Source organism: Mastomys coucha, unplaced genomic scaffold, assembly GCF_008632895.1.
Source record: "Mastomys coucha isolate ucsf_1 unplaced genomic scaffold, UCSF_Mcou_1 pScaffold2, whole genome shotgun sequence".
Lineage (NCBI taxonomy): Eukaryota > Metazoa > Chordata > Mammalia > Rodentia > Muridae > Mastomys > Mastomys coucha.
Window position 1 is genome coordinate 25,156,350 of NW_022196902.1, and position 12,643 is coordinate 25,168,992.

Consider the following 12,643-nt stretch of genomic DNA (forward strand, 5'->3'; position numbering starts at 1 on the left):
AAAAAAAAAAAAAAAGTATGTCCAAAACCTGCCCCACAGAAATTTGGTGAGACAATAGAAAACAGTGACACATAATATTAAAACCATTCTGTCGTGGAAATTTCTGGTTTCTTTGGAAACTCAGTTGTGTCATGTGATGTCTTGGGGACACTGTCTTATAAGAGTATTTATAGGAGAGGATGTTTTTGATGAAGCAGACATATGATGGGATGTTTCTGAGGAAGCAGACGCAATGGAGGAGGTTTTGCTGAGAACAGAGATGTGGTGTTTTTCTGGAAGCTGCCTGGACTAAGAGCATGTGATGTATTGCTAGAGCAGGCACTTAAAAGGATGTGTGATTTTTGGAAAGGGTTGAAGTATATAGCCCAATACATGGTGGATGATGCTGTGGCCTTGGTTCTCCTTGACATGCTTTGTTGGTCTTTGATCGGCTTTGATGACACTGGTCTTCGGTGATGGACACTGTAGTACTGGTTCACCTTGTCTTCTCAACATATCAGTGTTTTTCATGACTTTATAGAAAGAAATGCACCCAAGAACTTCTAGTATTCTTCTGGCAGCTTCTTGATGCCTCTGTGGAGTCAGGTCATTGCCAGAGCCTTGTTACTAGTGGATAAATTACAATTGCTTATTCATAAATGGAGCTACTACTGCTGATTCATGTGACCTGAACTGCTGACATCCTGACAATGAAGAGTGGAATCACACCCAAGAACTATTTCTAAACAGGTCCATATCCTCTCTTGCCCTATTACCTTTTTTCCCCCACTGGCTCTGGTGGGTGGTAGGCTAGAAGGAGCTTTATAGTGTTTGAGAACACTTATTAAAGAAGGTTTGGAAAACTCTAAGTCAACACCATTATAAACAAACAATAGAACTCTGGGGGAAGAAAGAGCTTATCATAGGACATTTCAAGAAACAAAACTAGTAAGCTAGTAACTGCTTTATAATGAGTCATTATCTTTTCCAAGATCTGCTTGATACATGGCAGCTGTGTACATTGAATAGCACAGTGTATTTTTCCATACCACTGTTGGTAATTAGAAGCATCATTTGTCTCCTTTGGCCAGAAATACTTTGGTACCTTTAATTGTCATCTTACCTACCACTCTTCTGAAATTTAAAGCTACTCTACTAATCAACTTAATCATCTTCTAAAATATCCATGATATCGTAATTGAGGGATGTAGGAAGTCAATCAATGTGAACTTCAAAATGTTTAAATGCTATCTATTGTTTTAATATGAAACTACATATAGAAGTCAAGTATAAACATACATATTTAAATGAATAAAAAGCATTTTATGCTACTTTGTTTATGTTTAACAGTTATACCAAGAAGAATAAAGAATTAGAAACTCTAAATGATAATTAAATGACTGCGGGTAGTAACAAGGGAGGTGAGAAGCATGCTAGAAAAGCCAGGCAGACTCTGGCTTCCTAGGGCTGCGGCCGACCTCAGTGGATCATGCTCTGAGGAGGCTGCAGCAGGGCCCCAGAAACAAGAAGCGCGGCTGGAGGAGGCTCACTGACGAGTGACTGGGGTTAGAGGTAGAACAGTTCCTGGAGGATGTAGGGCTACAAGAGCACATGACCAGTGGCTTGTTGGCAGAGGCCTCAAACAAAAAGCTCTTCTTCGTGGACACTGGATTCAAGAGAAAAGAAGCAAGCAATAAGAGGACCTGGGTCCAGAAGTCACAGCGTCTCCAGAAACCCCTACTGGTTGACCTTGCCGTTGAGAATCATTCTAAGATCCCTGCTCCCAAAGACATCCTCAAACACCAGGTCCCTAATGCCAAGAAGCTCAGGCGAAAGGAGGAGCTATGGGAGAAACTGGCAACACAGGGAGGGCGAGTTGCCTAGGGATGTGCCCAAGGCACAGGCCCGGCTTCTTAGCTCTCCTGCTCCAAAGGCTAAACCAGGGCCCCAGGACATCATTGAGTGGCGATTCTATGACCTCTAGAACCCAGACAACCCTCTGGGCACACCTTTGATTTGTCTGGATGCATTTTTCCTGGAGCAGACCAAGAAAGGTGAGAGGCGGCCACCATGACTCCACATCAAGCCTTCCGGGGTGCTTGCAGTAGGGGTGTTTCATGCGGGAGCTTCTTACCACCCAGCCTTTGAAGATCACCAGGTCCTGCTTCAAGAGGCCCATGAGGTGGAGCTGCAGCATGAGAAAGAAGCACAAAAGCTGGAGCGACAGCTGACCCTGCCCACCTCAGAGCAAGCTGTCACCCAGGATTCCATGTTTTGGGAGATGTGTGAGGGCTTGCTGGAGGAGTCTGATGGTGAGGATGAAGATGCGCCAGACTGTGCTGAGGAGGAGGGCGACCTTGTAGGAGGACTAGTAGTCTCAATTAACCTGGACGCCGAGATCTCTCCAACACTGGATCACCAAGCAGGCAGCATACACCAGCTGATATGAAGCCCCCAACACACATACAGCAGAGGACTGCCCAGTCTGTGTTCATTCAGAGATGATGCAACTAACCCTCAAGATGATGGGGCCACTGAGACTTCACCCACTGGTGCTGCTGGTCCTGAGAAGAGGATGGAAAAGAAGACAGAGCAGTAGCAGTGGGGGGAGAAGGCTGCTCGCAAGCTGAGTGTGCTGGCAGCCCGACTTCAGCACCAAGAACTCTTCAGGCTGCATGGGATCAAGGCCCAGGTGGCACAGAGGCTGGCAGAATTGGCATGCCAGAGGGAACAGCGTTGCATATGGCGACTGGTAGAGGCTGACAAGCCCGGAAGGCTGGGATGGCTCAAGTACGAGGCCCCTGACATTGATGTGCAGCTCAGCTCTGAGCTGTGTGTCTCACTCAGGATACTGAAGCCAGAAGGGACCAGTCTCCGAGACAGGTTCAAGAGCTTCCAAACGAGAAATATGATTTATCCCCAGGAGGAAGCCAAGTTCAAGCACAAATACAAAGTGAAGCTGGTGGAGAAGCAGGCCTTCCATGAGATTCAGTTGTACCTGTGCAGATGTCAGAGCCCCATCCCTCAATAAAGTGCTGTGACCAACCCAAAGAAACAAAAACAAAAACAAAAACAAAAAAAAACTCTAAATGAGAAGTCTCTGTGTTAAAGTTTACAAATTAATTCATTATTTCAGAGAAAATATTAAAATTACAAGTCTATATATATTCATACACACACAGTATATATATATACATATATATGTGTGTGTGTATATATATGTGTATATATATATACACACATATATATATGTGTGTATATATATATACATATGTACATATATATATGTATATATATACATATATATATTCATTCATATGACCAAAGACAGGAGGAAAACCCTAGATCATTAAGCTGTTAGAACTTCTAAATTACATCAACAATTAATCAATTTAAAAAGTAAAAAAACCTCTTCAAAACATTTGTTCAAATGTATAGCAAGATTATGTTTCATTTATAAACTGGAAGTACCAATAATATTCAATTAAAAATGTCTCCCTGACTTCATTAGATTAAATTTGAAACTAATGTGCTTACCTTTTGAATAAAAAATGATTTCAAGTGCAAGATTTGGTTTACAAATTAAGTACTAATAAACTAAACTATGTTTTATAAAATAGAAATGTTTAAAGGTGGTTCACTATTTTATTTTTTATTTGATTGTGGTAGGAGGAGTGATGATAACTGTGAAATGCTAAATGAGTTTTCTTTCAAATTTCAGCTGGGTGATAACCTGTTCTCCAGCAGTAAGAGACTACTAGGTAAATATGGATATTTTTCAACTTATAGAAGGAATTACACATGGCAGTATATTTTCCAGAATGGAAAAATATTACTAATATACTGTATTTTAAAAACTTAATTCAATAGACTCTTCTGAATTGACTTTTTATGTTTTGTATGTGTGTACACAGGGTGGTGATTGCTTTGATTTTTGTTTGTTGATTGTTATGGTTTTGCTTTTGTTTTTGTTTTGTTTTTTTTTGGCAGGGTTTTTCTTTGTAGCCCTGGCTGTATTAAAATTTACTCTGAAAGCAAAAGTGATGGGGTGAAGAACTCATGGAAGGGGATCCAGGAAGGGGTCAGCATTTGGAATGTAAATAAATAAAATATTTAATAATAATAAAAAAAACTTATTCTGTATACTAGACTGGCCTCAAACAAAGTGATCCTCCTACCTCTGACTTCCACATGCTGGGATTAAAGGGCTGTGCCATAACCCATCCAAGTTTTTATGTTTTAAATTGATAGATAACATTGTATTCTGTGTCTTGTCAGGTAACAGGAGGTTTTCAAGTATGTATACACTGCATAAAAAGCCTTATAATGAACAGGACCATATATATTCACAGTTACTATTTTGTTGTTGTTGTTATTATTATTGTTGTTATTACCATTTTGGTTTTTCAACACAGGGTTTCTCTGTGTAGCCCTGGTTGTTCTGAAAATCACTCTGTAGACCAGGCTGGCCTCGAACTCAAAAATCCACCTGCCTCTGCCTTCCAAGTGCTGGGATTAAAGGCATACACCACCACTGCAAGGCCACAGTTACTATTTTGATGATGATAACATATATTATCACCTTTCAAAGTTTCCAATATCCAATGTATCATAATTTTCTCAGGTAGATCTGGTAAACTTACTCCTATTTCACAGGGATTACTTATGTTTTAGCCAACTTTACCCCAGTCTCCTTCTATAAGCATATCAGTTTCTATTGTTTATTAGTTTATTTCACTACAAATCATTTCTCTATAAAATGTCAGGGTAATAAACAGCTATTTTTATTTTATTTATTTACTTATTTATTTACTTGTTTATTAATTTGTTTACACTCCAGATTTTATCCCCCCCCCCGACATCCACCTCTGACTGTTCCACAGCCCATACCTCCTTCCCAGCCCATGTCTCCAGGAGGATGTCCCCACCCCATCCCCCACCCCACCTGACCTCTAAATTCCTGTGGCCTCCAGTCTCTTGAGGGTTAGGTGCATCACCTCTGAATGAACACGAACCGAGAAGTCCTCTGCTGTATATTTGCTGGGGGCTTCATATCAGCTGGTGTATGCTGCCTGCTTGGTGATCCAGTGTTTGAGAGATCTCGGGCGTCCAGTTTAATTGAGACTGCTAGTCCTCCTACAGGGTCACCCTCCTCCTCAGCTTCTTTCAGCCTTTCCCTAATTCAACCACAGCGGTCAGCAGCTTAAGTTTATTAGTTTATTTCAAAACAAAGCATTTCTCTATAAAATGTCAAGGTAGTAAACACCTATTTAATAGTAGAAATTCTTTTTGTCTGTTTCTATATTGATGTTTCAGATTCCATACACTGGTGTGATTATGAGGATTATCCACTGGAGCCTGCTATTCCCTTATTTCACTTGTAGTAGTCCCTTCCTGGCTTATTCCTGCTGATTCAAATAACAGGATTCCTTTCCATTTTACAGCTGAATATTCTCTCTCTCTCTCTCTCTCTCTCTCTGTGTGTGTGTGTGTGTGTGTGTGTGTGTGATCATATCTTATCAGTTCATTTATTCATAGATGGATGCAGGTTAATTACACACGCTGGTCATTGTGAGCAGTTCTATAGTAAATTTGGGAATGTCAATAACTGTTTTGATAAACTAATTTCTTTTCTGAAGATAAAAAGCCAATAATAATTATGAGAGATTTTACAATGGTACTATTTTTAGATTTTAAAGAACTTCTATACTGTTTTTTATAATGGATGAAGAAGACTCTTAAAACTTGTTCAATGATTTATCTCTCCACAGTCAAACAATGACAAAAGAAAAATAAACATCTTCCAGAAATAGTTGATACACATGTTGTAAATTGTGTTCAATTTGAGTAGTGTCTGAAATTTCATATGAGCCTCCTTTTCCAAGTTGAGATTCGAGTAGCCATGATTCCTGCCTATTAAATGTTTTATGACTGCTTTGGTATCAGAATGACTGACACTGCTACAGGGTTTCTGTTCAAATAATCTTATTAGCTATAATGACCATCATCAAAGTCCAACAAAAATAGCCTTGGTAGTTTTCACATTGTTGTAATAATATTTCAGTTTACTAGGAATCACTACTGTCCATAGTATGCTTGATACATATACATATATATATATATAATTTTAATGTATATAAATATTAATTCTTCCAATATTATATATATGTACTATCCAGCCCAAGTTGGTCTCAAATTTGCAATCTTCCTACTCAAGCCACATAAGTTGAGACTAGAAGTGTGTGTTATAATGTCTGGCTACTGTGCATATTTAGAAATTAAACTGGAATGTAGGTACACAAATGATTTGGTATTATTTGTGACTTCAGTGATATTTTAGATGACATAAAACTTATTCTCAATTGATAGGCATATTCAACAATTCACTTTCCTGACCAATGTCAAGGGTATTTTCCTCTGCATTGTAAATGGCTTACAATTTCAAGCTTTTAAACTCATTTTGAGGTATAGGTACATTAATTTTATACCAAAATTTTTGATGATTTATATTAATACATAATAATATGGCATATATGAATATACTAATAGCATATTATTAGGAATTGACATATTAAGATTATTTGAATTATTTATTAGAAAGGCCTCTCATAATTATAGGAGTCTTGAGCTTAAATCCAAACTGCCTGAGGAATATATAGACAATTTGGTAAAATATCAGTATGTAAAATACTAATTTAAAAAATGTCAGCTTGATATTTTTTTAATTAATATTTTTGGATGGATGCAAAGAGATATTTTTATTTTTCTTGGTAAGTATAGCTTTTCTGTATAACAAGCCTTAACTCCAGTGCCCGTGGGCTTGTCCAGCAACAGTGACAGTGATAAACAGTTTCACTTCTGTGTCAGCCACTTAGACAGTCAATCATTTTTATTGAAAATAATGACTGTAGAGAGACATGAACCACAAGGATTAGCACTGGGAACCACTATATGTATCATTCTAGGAAAGATCTCTTTAAAATGACATATTTATAATTTCTTAAAGAATATATTTTATGAAAAGCCATCAGGCCCTTTATGGCCATCAGATGACAAACGAGGAAGACAGAAACCATTTGATCAAATGTGTTTTCAGGCAATGTAGACCTTAAAAATATGCTAAAGTGATATAAAATGTATAAATCCACATCTATATCTATGTATAATATGAAAATACCCTAAGTGCTTTCTAACATTTATTAAAGGATGAAAAGAAAGCCATGGGAATTATCTGTATATTGGTAATGGATAATTAGATTTTCATACATAGAATAGGGACTTTCAATCTTCAGGTATTTTGAAAAGCTACTGTAGGGCTAAAATTACTTACTCATGTATTATGCACATGAGTGCATAATTCACAGATAAGAAGCTTAATAACAACTCATTTCTTAAATTTTCTCTTCTTAAATAAGGGTAATTTTGGATTTAGTCCAAAATAACATGAGAAATCATGTTTTAAAATTTAGCCTAGAAATAGTTATTATATGTTCATATTATTACCAAGTAATTTGCAAATATATTCCATATGTTCAGGACATTCTCCCACTGATGTTATAATTTTGCTTCATTACTTACATAGGATGTTTATTTCTGATCTTTGCTTATATATCACAGTTCCAGCTCATGACTTAACAAATTTATGAACACAAAACCTTTTTTTCTTATTCTTTAATATTCTTTTTACAGTCCTGACCTTATGCCCCTCCCTGTCCACCCTCCAACTTCAACATCCCACACCTCCCGCCCCAATCTCCAGAAGGATGTCCCCAACTCCTCGTCACCTTGCCAGACCTCCCCAAACTCTGTGGCCCCAAGTCTCTCAAGAGTTAGGTGTATCTTCTCTGATTGAGTCCAGATCCGGCAGTCCTCTGCTGTATGTGTGTTGGGGGTCTCATATCAGCCGGTTGGGGGTCTCATATCAGCCGGTGTGTGCCGCCTGGTTGGTGGTCCAGTGTCTGAGAGATCTCAGGGGTCCAGGTTAGTTTAGCCTGCTGGTCTTCCTATAGGGTTGATCACCTCCTTAGCTTCTTATAGCTTTTCCCTAGTTCAACCACAGGGGTCAGCAGCTTTTATCCATTACTTGGGCATAAATATCTACATCTGACTCTTTCAGCTGCTTGTTGGGTCTTTTGGAGGGTGGTCATGATAGGCCCCTTTTGGTGAATACACCATATCATCAGTAATAGTGCCCAGCCATGAGGCCTCCCGTTGAACTAGATCCTAATTTGGGCCTGTCACTGGACCTCCTTTTCCTCAGGCTCTTCTCCATTTTTGTCCCTTCAGTTCTTTCAAAAAGGAACAATTCTGGGCCAGAGTTTTTGACTGTGGGATGGCAACCCCATCCCTCATTTGATGCTGGAGGTGGGCTCTACAAGTTCCTTCTCCCAACTGTAGGGCATTTCATCTAAGGTTCTTCATGAGTCTGGAAAGTCTCACACCTCCCAGGTCTCTGGTATATTGTAGAGGGTTCCCCCACCTCCCGAGGTTGCCTGTTTACACTCTTTCTGCTGGCCCTCAGGGCTTTCGTCCTGTTCCCCCCACCCTGCTCCCGCAATTCCTGATCATGTTCACATCATTTCTGTGTCTGTCTGTCACCTTTCTCACCCAGGTCCCTGTCTTTCTCCCTCCTACAGTCTTCTCCTACTCCTTCTCCTACTTTCTTCTCCCTCCCAAGTGAGACTGAGGCATCCTCACTTGGGCCCTTCGTCTTGTTAGCCTTAATAGTTAGGTAATATAAATATTGGAGAAATTTTATTCAAACAAATTTTAAAATGATGTGTCTTGCCTGTATAGATACCACATCAATATTGTCATCTTCACATGGAAAGTTTTTTCCTTCATAATAGAGCCTATTCACAAACTAAAAAAAAAAATAATCAAAATTATTTAAATAATTTATCTCTATACCCAAATAAGTATTTGGGAGATTCAGAACTCTTCTACAGCTTTTAGCACTCAGACTTTAGTGAATAATCTCGTCTGATGTATAAACAACATTTTAGTATAATCAACATTGTTTCCTCTCCTTGCCAGAAGTACTTCCTGTTGGCAATTCACAGTTATTTCTCTACAAGTATCTGTGGTCACAGTAAAGCATCTTGTCCATGGTTATGGATCCCTCCAAGGAGTCTCATTTCATACTGTTTTTTCTTGAGGTCAAAAACCTATAGTTTCTTTAGGTTCTCTCACAGTCCTGGAAAGATCACCTGCCTCAGAATTCCATGTGAAATCCACTGAAGCTTTTATTGCTCTTGACTTGCAATTTATTCTCCTCCAAATGATCATGATTCCCCCATCCTTTACAGATGTTGTTCCTGGGAACATTCTAATAAATTGGCTACACACAAATCTCTATCTCAAAGTCTCTTTTGAGAGGAATACAACTTATAACCATCCAAATTAGGAGTTGTCTTAGGTAATGGACACTAAAGGGAGACATTGGATGTAAATCACATTTTGGCTGTCGATAAAGATCTTGTCACTTAAAATAGATGCTATCATGATAGTTTGGGAATGGTACAACATTAAAACTTGACATTTTTACTGGGGTGAGCCAAGATGACTCATTTAGATATAACTAATGATGAACCTGTCAACCAATGAGCAATAGTGAACTCCTAGTAGAAAGTTTGACTGAGAAAACTAATAGTCAGTGAGTAACAGATGACATATTAGTCCCTTTCTACTAAGACATAGAAATGACTCATCCAGAACAAGGTGAATCATTCTGAATGAATTTCTGTTTATTATATGTGTAGGGGAAAAACGCTCACAGGTTTAAAAAATATTTAGTCTACAGTACAAGAACTTGATAAACCCAATGGTTTTTTGAAGATGCACTACATGGTTAACTTGGAGAGAGTATATGTGAAGAATCTCCTTCCCTTCGATAAATGGAAAATTCCCTGCATATATGACTATTACATGGTATTTAATTCCTAGATGGTGGAATACCTAGATTCACAATGGACTAGCAGAGAGAGTACCTCTATTGATGTATACTTAGACAATTTTGATTGTATTTATAATCTAGTTTTTGAAGATCTAGAATTCCTGGATTCCTGCTGATGACTTGTTCCCTAGATTATAATGCAAAATTTCTACTAAGTTTACTGATGTGACTATTACTAATGACATTAGACTCTTTGACCCAAGAAATAAGAATAGAAGAAAAGTGATTCTTTTTGCACATATAACCTCTCCTGACAAGAATATCAGACCCTGACCAGCATTGAATTCAGAAAATAATATAGTCCACAGCAGGTTGAAACATGGGGCTTCTCTTGATCATTTTCTAACCTGTTAGGCTTCATGTCATTTTAGAAAATAAAGTACAACGTTGGTAGATGAAATCTAGCGTCCTTACCTTAGTTATTATCTTGTATCTGTGACAAAGTAAACTGTTACATTCTCTCTTCACTTCATCCATCGGACTTCTGGCAGCCTCTGCTTGGGGCCTAACACCTGGGAGCTAAGACAGATGCTCTCTGTTTGTCTTTGAAGAAGCTGCCTGATCACGCCCACTGCCTGAGCACATCCACCGCCTGAGTATGCTAGCCAGCCACCTGAAGATCTTCTGAACCTGGGGACTTTGGCACCTGAACTTTCTTTGTAGTGCAATCTAGAGACTTGTTTTCAGTTTCTCCTGTGACTATAAAAACCCTGGTTTATTCTCAGTAAAGTGGAGCCTTGATTGGGACACAACTTTGGTCATTCTTAGAAAGGGGAACAAAATACTCATGGGAACAAATACAGAGACAATATGTAGAGCAGCAAGTAAAGGAAAGGCCATCCAGAGACTGCCTCACCTGGAGATCCATCTCATATAGAGTTACCAAACTCAGACACTATTGTGGATGCCAACAAGTACTTGGTGAAAGGAGCCTGATAGAGATGTGCCAGAGCCTGACAAGTAAAGAGGCAGATGCTTGCAGCCAACCATAGGACTGATCACGTGGTCCTCAAATATGGAGTTAGAGAAAGGACTGAAGGAGCTGAAGGGGTTTGTAACCACATAGGATGAACAACAATTTCAATCAACCAGAGTCCTCTGACTCCCGAGCTACCAGGGACTAAGCCACCAACCAAGGAATACTCATGGAGGGACCCATGGCCCCAGCTGTATATGTAGTAGAGGATGGCCTTGTTAGGCATCAATGGGAGGAGAGGCTCTGGTCCTATGAAGGCTTCATGGGTGCCCCAGGGTAGGGGAATTCGAGGGTGGGGAGGCCGGCATGGGTGGGTGGGGAACACCTTCATAGAAGCAGGAGGAGAGGGGATAGAATAGGGGGATTTTGTGGGGTGGAACCAGGAAAGGGGATAATATTTGAAATATAAGTAAAGAGAATATCCCCCCCCAAAAAAATATTGCAGGAGTGACTGCAGTGTCACATGTGCATCAGTAGGTGACAGAGAGGAGTGAAGCTATGTTTAAGTTCAGTGTTATGACCTAAGAATATCTGAATGATTAATAGCCTAACATTCCCTGAAAAAAGCAGTGATGTGGACAAATGAGAGATACCATCTTCCTCTGATCCCTCTTACTACTGCCTACATGCTGGAGACCTGGCTTGGGGTCATGAGAGCAGAAGAGCTGCTCTGCAACTTGTCTACTCTTTAGTAACATGAACAAGGGAGAGATAATTCCCTTTCTCCAGCAGGCAGGAGGCCTTGCCCTGGTGTCACAGAGCTGTGAAGCTGGCTCTGTTGCTCTTCTTCTGCAGCACTCAGTAGACAAGGCCCTGAACCTCTTCTGGGCAGCACAGCAGTACTGACCTGAGGATGTGATTGTGGGAGAGCCAGCCCTGGCTCTTTTCTACGGGGCAGTGGTGCTGATGAGGGAGAGATGCCCTCTTCCCCTCCTACTTCCTTTGCCTGCTGTGGCATGTAGGAGTGCTGGTCCTGGAATGGGGGTGTGGAGGTTCATGAGAGAATTGGCGATGTCCCGCATAGGCTGCAACACTTAGGAGAGAGAGCCCTCCATTTTACCTGGGCAGCAGGTTAAAGCTAGCCCTGGTGGAGGAGGGGTTGCTGGTGAGTCAGCCTCATGGGCATGAGAATAGGAGATCCAGCAGGCTAACCAGCTGAGATACCTCTCTGTCCTGGACTTTGAATTGGCCCGACCCATAATGTACTATTGGAGTGAATGAAAAGGCTAGTCCTACATATCCGAAACTACAGGATCTCCATGACATAAGGCAACAACAAGATATCTGAGGGGAGTCCCAGTGAGGTTCTAGTCCTGACAGTACAGGAAGCCAGAATCTTCATACCAGTCCAATGACTCAACATAATGAACACTTTCAAGGAAAGAAGTGTGGACAACACACTATACTATGGGACATACTGTGACACACTACAGTTTCCACAATGGATTTTTTTCTCTCTGTTGTTGGGGGGAAGTTGCAAGAATTGAGGGTGGGTATAAGGGGAGGGAAAGATAAGTAGAATTGGGATGCACGATGTGAAATTCAAAAAAACCCAATAAACAGTTAAAAAATAAGTTACTCTTCTATGTCTTTAAAAATAAAGACTACAAAGACAAAACCTTATGACACCATGAAAAAATGAGAAGCCATAAAACCAACAGAAGATTGGGCATAAAAAATAAAAAAAAGAGAGAAAAGCTTTCTTTTTTTTTTTTTTTTTTTTTTTTTTTTTT

The 12,643-nt window shown here is 39.7% G+C and overlaps 1 protein-coding gene, 1 non-coding gene and 1 pseudogene across 6 annotated transcripts in view; 2 read left to right on the forward strand and 1 right to left on the reverse strand.

Moving 5' to 3' along the window:
- Nkain2 (sodium/potassium transporting ATPase interacting 2) overlaps window positions 1–12,643 on the reverse strand; it is a 1,006,098-nt gene that overhangs the window by 568,852 nt on the left and 424,603 nt on the right. The window lies entirely within an intron of this gene.
- On the forward strand, window positions 1,376–3,010 carry LOC116097905 (annotated as a pseudogene).
- Window positions 11,333–11,465, forward strand: LOC116097966. The gene has a single exon (XR_004121630.1). It is a non-coding gene; the product is annotated as a small nucleolar RNA SNORA17 (small nucleolar RNA).